Raw genomic sequence first — 8661 nt, forward strand, 5'->3', positions numbered from 1 at the left:
GGGATCTTCGTTATTTTTATGAGTAATCCAAATTTCAATAATTCTAAAACAAATAAAAAATACTTTCTCTGTTGTCACACATATAGACGACAAGAACTTGCATTTCGACTAGCCTTCGTTACACTTTAATGTGAAATGTCACCACTGTGATAATAAAAATAAGTGGCTTCAGTCAAAACACCAACAAGATTATTACTATGGACGACATCAAAATACATCAGTTAATTCCGATATTTGTTGTGCAATGCAAACTCTTGTCCCCTGTGACAATCTTACTGATCAATGCTACATGAACCGCTACGTTAGTATTACGCCACTTGCTTATAATTAGAGCATCATTGTACGAAATATTCTAATAAACATGCTACGTGAACTTGATAACCCAGAACAGACAAAAAACAAACCCTAACTATTCTAAACACAAATGTTGATGAAATACAATTACACTTGCTGTCCCTTCAGGAATGAAACACATAAAAAAAAACATTTACACAATTACAAATACATTATTTCCTATCTTGCGAGTCACACGGAAACCTTTCATTCTGTGATTTTCTTGTGGTCAAAAAGTTGCTGATAGTTTGCCTAGAACCACTGTCTCGGTGTCAAAGCTCTCCCATGGTTACCCGGACGAAAGTCTTTGAGTCACTCAAATCGGCATTTTGAACACGCACTGGACAGTAAACTGTATCTCACATTAAACACAAATGTCATAGTCACTGTCAGAGTACCATCCACACGAATCTGTTCGTCCAAAAAAATGGCCCTACAACTACTATTACCCACGGTTCTGTCCTTTCAGTTCATGGTGTAATTAAAAGTCGTAAGTTTCAACAAACAGCACTTATTCCCGCACCAGTTCAAGAAATGTCTCGTACTACAGACGCAAATGTCAATGTCCCACTCTAGTTTCTTGCCTTCATACAATAATTGTTCACCAAACGACAACTGTCCTCTAAGTATACCAAGTGTCCCACGTGCAATTCACAAAGCACACTTAACAAGTCACTGCCAAAAGTTTATGGATTCCACCATTCAGTGGTCAAGACAAAACAAAACGATCGTCCTGTCTGCTAAAGACAAAATCTTTTCCACCACTCACAACGTGGAAACACCAGTCCTTCACTTTCCACATTATGGAAAGTCGCAGTCATCTTGTTTCACGGCTCCACAGTCCAGTACCAGTTATTAGCTGCTGGTAAAAAAAATGCTCGCCGGGCTCTGCCGCGCCTCGTCCATTCTGCAGTAGCGCCGCTGCGCGCGCCGTTGAGCAGAAGAAACCACCCGCTGTTGCCTCCGCGGGATACCTTCCCCAGTCGTAAGGGTGGCGGAACTCATGTATGGCCAGTGGTACCTGCGTGTCGCCCCAGGCCGTTGACCTGCTGTAGCGGGCGCGTGGAGTGTACCCCGTCCGACAGTGGAGTGGGGAGTGCCGCGGCTCTGTCGCCTGTCGCCATGGCATCGTCAGCTCGGCCCGCTAGCGGTATGGGCGTTACGACACCCAATCAGTTAGCCTTCCGTGCATCTCGCAACATTGCAGACAAAAGGAAATTCTTACATTAAAATTATACACCCTAGTTTTCTACACATACAACATCAACATTTATCTCTTTTCTATAGACAGCCCACACTCGTTCTATTCATTGTACCTGTCGTCCCTCATACAAAACATGAAAGTGTAAAAAAAAACAAAAGGAATAATAAACAATCTATACAGCTCATAATTACAATATCAAATAGTAGGCTACTCTAACATCCTATCACAGTGAAAATATTAGAAACTTTATCCTAAAACTACAATATACAATGAACTTTTGTGCTTGTGACACACTGAAATTAATACCACTTGAAAGTGTTCTAACAAAAAAAATAAGAAATAATCTATACAGCTCACAATTACCTACCACAGGTTATTAAATATTAAACTACTTTAACCTCCTAACACAATAAACATTTTAGAAACTGGTGACTCTAAATCTACAACATACAATGCACCTTTGTGCTTGTGACAGATTGAAATTAGTATCTCTTTATACATTTTACATTTTATTATATATAACAACATTTCTAGGACATGTATGAACCATCCACATGATGTCAAATCCTGACCTGCCATCGTGGTTCATCCAAATCAAACAATACATAATAATGTTGTAGTTACAGAACGGTAGCATCCCCTTTACAGGAGTGTGCGCATTGGTCACACTACTCTACGACTCTCACTCACCAGACATCACATTTTCCCTCTCATTCAATCCATAGATACACTAACAGAATAGGTCTAGAAGTCGGCTAACCTTAACACCACCACACTCACGACAACATACCATACCTTAGCTCCCTTATACTCAACCACATAACACATGAAGCTGTTTCAGAGATAGCATTCCAGCCTCCGAATTCGTCCTTTCACTCTGGCACCTCTCTCCATCGGCTTACCTCCGCATTCGCTTTACCCATTAATCATTCTGCTAAACACCAACTTAGAATTGCGACATTTCATCTAAGAACAAAAAATACACAAATTAATCAACCTGCAAAATAACTGTACACATTCTTGGTACCGTTTTGATTGGTTATACTGGTACCAGGCTTCAACAACAACAAAAAATATTTTTTTGCCCAATCGCAAATGTTATGCTAAGAATTAGATCTTACACTTATATTACATCTTACGTCAGTGTTCCACAACGTTCACCATCTGGATCTCATACTCCCTTTATGTCCTTTCACATTGTGCAGTTGTCCTCATCTCTTCATTCGTATTTCGGCTCTCCGTCCGTCCATTACTCCATCATTTCCTGGTCTTCCTTCGCCATTCGCATCAATCTCTATTGCAGCATACACAGGTCTCTCTGTAACATACATCTAAGACATCTCCACATTATTCAATTCTACTCACCTTTATTTACCACTGTTTCATCACGTCGAATCTCTATTTATTAATCACACTGCTTCACGTCGCTTCTTCCCTTACCTATCACCTTTATCCACTACTATTTATCACGTCGCTTCTCTATCTACCATCTTTATTCCCTCATAAATCATCACGTCGTTTCTGCTTGATCCTTATTCATACGACAAAAAATACGTACATATACCACTCTGTCGACTCCTGTTCATGACTCATTTGACCAGTCTATTCCATCATACTTCCTGACATCCCGCCTGAAAATTCTTATGTTCGATTTGACCCTGCACAACGTTACACACCACAAATAAATACACTGACTATCTACCATAAATTGCCTACTTTAGATCTATCCTTAACTTTTCCATAATTTGATGTTAGAAATGTGATGAAGCCCACGAGATTGTTTTCCCTTGATCGTCTCTATTGTGACAATGATTGTCCTGTCGTGAACGCAATGACTGCCTATCCTCTCTTCGCCCATCATTTTGATTTTCCCTTCTTCCATCTCTGTCCCATCTTCTATTTTCCCGGTTTGACGGTCGATATTCCCATGAATTCTGCCCCCTACTTCCTCGCCATCTTCCATTCCCGTCATTCCTCTGATTCCATGCTCTCCTGTCATTCTGATAGTTTCTGCGGTTCCTATCCTCGACTCTGTCTGACCTATGAGTCGCGTCTCCGTTCACGATGTTCCTCTCATTACCCAGTTCCTGTAACAAGTGCTGAAATGACGCAGAATCGTCTAAGCCTCTGCCTGCTATCGCTATATCTCCGCGCAATCTCACTGGCAACTTCGTCATACAGATCCTAATGAGCTCCCCAGGTTCGTATGGCACATCCAAATATCTATTTCGTCTCAGCATTTCCTGATAGCACGCCACTGGATCTCTTATACTACCTTCGTTACAATTTGGCATCATCAATATGCTTTGCTTAACCTGGTCCTGCTTACTTTTCGACCAGAATTCATTTAAAAACTTGTCACAAAATATCTTGTAGCTACTACAGTCATTAATAACTTCCTGCATTTTCGCTCTAGCCTCGTCCCTCAAATGGTTGCACACAAACTTCATTTTGAGGAGCAGTCCCCACGATGCAGGTAATGAATCTTGAAATTGAGACAGCCACAGACATGGATGTTGGTAGTCATCAGGATCCGGAAAACAAGTGAACTTTTGTACCGACACGAAGTGCCTCCTACATTCTTCTTTCGCATTTATGTTTTCTGACCTTGGGCTATACCCAGTTGGATTTGCCGCCTGTTTTATCCGACATAACCGTTCTTCTAACTCTCTGAGTTCGTCTTTCTCTTTCTGCCTATTTCCTTTTTTTGAATTTATCTCAGTCTCCCTCTGCAATCTACCTGGTGGTGTGTCACCTCCGCTACTGCATGCTAATCGCAACTGTGCTAGCTCTTCCCTATGTTTCCCATTTATTTCTAATTGCGCCTCTTTAAACTGTAATAGTGATTGTATCTCTTCCTGCTCGGCATAAACCTCTCGCTGCGTACTGTCAGAGCCTGTCTCGCCTCTTACACTGACCTTTTCTACCTCTGCACTAATTGTATTCATTCTGACCACTACCTCCGCAACTTCATCCCTGTATTTATTTAGCGCCATTTCCTGCCGTGTGACTTGAGCTTCCACGCTGTCTAATGCCCCTTGTTTATCTGCAAGTAAGTCCTCCACTATCTCTTTGATTCGCTCATCCGGCCACACGCCCCTATGTTCTGTAATATCGCTTTCTATTGCACTTATTCGTACCTCCAAATTATTGGCCTTTTCTTTCACAGCATCACATTCTTGCTGCACCGCATCCAGATTCTTCTCCCCCTCATCTAACCGATTATTAACTGCGGACAGACGCTCATCGATAACTGTGTGTAGCTTCCTCATTGCCTCTTTATTTCCCTTATCAATTGCCTCCAATCTTTCCTTATTTGCTTCCAATCTCTCCTTAGTCTCCCTATCTCTCTCCTTAGCCTCCCTATCTCTCTCCTTATTATCTCTATTGATTGCTTCTAATCTTTCGTTAGTCTCCCTACTCATCGCTTGTAAAAACTGCAGTATCACATCGTTATTTCCTACTTTCGACGCGCTCACCTCGTTCGCCTGAGAAACCGTAGCTTCGCTAAGGGTAGCTGCACTTTCACCGCACACCTGGCCTAGTCTCGGCTCGCCCGCGTCGTCGGGAAAAGCCCGCGTTTGTGGACAAAGCCCGCCGCATAAAGGATCCCCTTGCAGCGGTCCACTGAACAATACAGCCCCTTCGGAGTGTTTGTCTTTCTCGCTCATTAACCCATGGTCAACAGTTACTTCCTGCTGCACTGCTACGTCCACCCCAGAATCGCTATTCTCCATGGTGGCTACACTTTTTGACTGCGACCTAGTTACTACGGACATTACGCAAAAAAAAAAATTATGAAACGATCTTCCAGCCTTGTGCGATATAGCAATTAATTACATAAAATAAAATAAAAGATCCTCACCAATCCAGAAAGAATTTCCAAACAGAAAAAAATTTTACTTCTTAGCGCTATCACAACACATTCCATAAAAAAAATCTTAACAGCAAACCCTAACAACAAAATATCCTAACAAAAACGATCCTGGCAGGGTCGAAATTATGAGAGGCACCCACTTGCCTTTCTCATACTGTGGCATCAAGCAGTCAGGCCTGCAAGATGAGTGGTTTGCCAAGCGAGTGGAATCTTCCTTAATTTATCGAGCAACATGAATTCTCGTATCTTACTATTTAGTTACAAATTATCCTCCTGTATGAATAATACGCAACGGAAACACGCATCTGACTATCAGTGATTTATAGAACTCTGACTGTACACTACGCACTGGCAATACCACATTTACCTTTTGTCTTTGATTTAACGGCTTTTATATAAATTCGGGACATTACAATAACATACAATTTAATGAAAAAAGGCCACCAATCTCTTTCTTTTCACTATTTGATTTATTCCTAAACACACAAATTCTACAACCTACAACAAAATCACATGAGAAATTCCGCCCAGTGGGCATGGCTTTACGTTAGTGAATCTCTATACTATGGTCTCGTAATCTATTTACCGCAACAGTGCACTCCCTGGATCGGATGGTGGATCTTTTATTATACCTCACACTTCGCCTCTCACAATTATCCTCACGAAACTTTCCTCCAGATCGAGCGATACAGAAGGAACAGGCATACCCACAAATCTTTCGAAACTACCTTGCTACTCCCATGCAAAACACACATACCCAAATTACAAGACATACACAACACAGCAATATGAAATATTACACAAAGAACAGTTACAACTTCATCACTTTCCGCTTTCCCACTTCAATCAATATTTATCCCAGTTTCACACGACACTGCCCCACTTTGTAATTCTACTTTCCTACTGTGAACTCTGGAGATAAACGCACGTCTTCCTGTGCAATGCAAGCCAAGTGGCGTTGCTGGAAAAACGGCCGACTCACCTTGATTCTCTCTCAGAGTTTAAATTCAGCGTCACACGGAATGATATTTCTTAAATACTTCAACTTATGATACACACGCAATTTCTTAAATATTTCAGCTTATTGTACACACGCTATTAATTCTTAAATATTTCAGCTTATTGTACACACGCTATTAATTCTTAAATATTTCAGCTTAAGCTCACGGAAGTATCTCAACTTACAACTACACGTGGGCTCTTTGTGACCGTTGGTTTACTACAATCCCCTTAAAATTACCTGCCTCACTTTGTAATTTTCCCCACAAAAGGTCCTGTGAAAGAGAAAGTATTAATTCTAACTACTCTTAAATATTCCACATCCATACCATGCCTCCACTCTTTCATCACGGAGCACAACAAAAAAAACACGTCTTTACAGCAGAAGGTTCAGCGGCAGAGTGCTGAAACATGGCCGTATTCTCATTCTCTCGCACCTCTCTCGAAGTGGGAGAAGCACCTTGCTACCTTATTGGTCAGCCACATTTCAGACGCTCAAAGCTCTGGTAACTTCCATCTCTTTGGTCTCACCAAAGGTAGCCAAAGGATCGACTCAAAGATGATCATATATTCCGATTCACCATCTGTGGTTAGCAGACGACCATACATTCATTCCTTTCACAGATCTCACCAAACTGGATGTAGGGATTTATTTTGAGGGAGTGCACATGTGATCAATTAAATAAATAAATTGTCATTCTTTCCCACACTGGTATCCGGCTTCGCTGTATTAATTGAAATTGAGTTACTTTTACACAAAAAATGTGTTGTTCTGACAAGAATTTCGTACCTATTTTCAATGTTGGGCGGTACTGTACCCTTTCACTTCATCGATCTTTACATTGGTGGCTAGGTCAGGGGGTGGTCGTGTTGAAGCAGTGAGGGCGGATCTGTATTGCTCTCACTTTATTTCTGTGGTTTTCTTTTTGGGTGGCCGAGGTGGTGGCGCGATCTTTCGGAAGTGGATGGTAGTCTCAGGATAAGTTGTTACAGACTTCACATGGTTCAAATGGCACTGAGCACTATGGGACTTAACATCTGAAGTCATCAGCCACCTACAAATCAGAGCTACTTAAACCTAACTAACCTAAGGACATTACAGACATCCGTGCCCGAGGCAGGATTCGAACCTGCGACCATAGCGGTGGCGCGGTTCCAGACTGAAGGGCCTAGAACCGCTCGGCCACATCGGCTGGTGTTACAGACTTCCATGGCCACGTTTCCATGTAGGCCTTTTGTTAGGACGATGTTCAGGACGTATAGTCTGTGCTCAGGTAGGAGTAGTATGTGTCGAGTCGTCAGGTACTTGCATGATGAACTGTGTCTTCGAGCATCTAAAGCTACGTTTCGGGTTCGCCATTCCAGAGTTCCAGAACAGGTGGTTTGCATTCAGGTTTCATCCGAGAAACACACTTCGGTGGAGCTCCAGTATTGTTTGTAGTTTGTCCTCTGAAGCCAACGGCCTTGCCGCAGTGGTAACACAGGTTCCCGTCAGATCACCTAAGTTAAGCGCTGTCGGGCTGGGTTAGCACTTGGATGGGTGCCGATCCGGGGTGCCGAGCGCTTTTGGCAAGCAGGGTGCATTCAGCCCATGTGGGCCAAACTGATGTGCTACTTGATTGAGAAGTAGCGGCTCTAGTTTCGGAAACTGACATACGGCCGAGAGAGCTGTGTGCTGACCACATGCCCCTCCATATCCGCATCCAGTGATGCCTGTGGGCTGAAGATGACATGGCGTCAGGTCGGTACCGCTGGCCCTTCATGGCCTGTTCGGGAGGAGTTTATTTTCGATCGTTCTGTAAAATTTGGCTATTTGTGGAAATACGTATGCCCCCTATCAATACCACCACATCGCTGGTATTTACTTTCGCAATTGTTAGTTCAAGATGGTGGTTTCTGTTGTCTTGTGTTGTTTCTAACGATCGCGGTGCCACCGCCTCGTTGATTACGAGGGTCGGACCTGCAGGAGGTCATATTTCTGAGTCGTAATGTGTTGGACGGCAGCAGGTGTTCTTAATGTCTACGTTTCCACCCTATCGTTAAGTCCATTTTCGTTCCATTTGCAAATGGTTACGGCTCGTTTTGGAGTTCTGTGGCCCGCCATTTTTAATTTAATGCGCTATAGCGGCTTCCAGCTCTATTACTGTCGAGATAATTGTTGTGGTGTTTTGTCTCCCGATTAGTTGCAGGGTGTTTAAGATTTCGGCAGCAGCTGCGCCGAACTGTGGCGTATTTATAGTGGGACCTT

The 8661-nt window shown here is 42.7% G+C and overlaps 1 pseudogene; it reads left to right on the plus strand.

Moving 5' to 3' along the window:
- The first annotated feature begins 7867 nt into the window (after positions 1–7867).
- On the plus strand, positions 7868–7985 carry LOC126417298 (5S ribosomal RNA; annotated as a pseudogene).
- Positions 7986–8661: the final 676 nt, after the last annotated feature.

The sequence above is a fragment of the Schistocerca serialis genome, chromosome 8 (assembly GCF_023864345.2).
Source record: "Schistocerca serialis cubense isolate TAMUIC-IGC-003099 chromosome 8, iqSchSeri2.2, whole genome shotgun sequence".
Lineage (NCBI taxonomy): Eukaryota > Metazoa > Arthropoda > Insecta > Orthoptera > Acrididae > Schistocerca > Schistocerca serialis.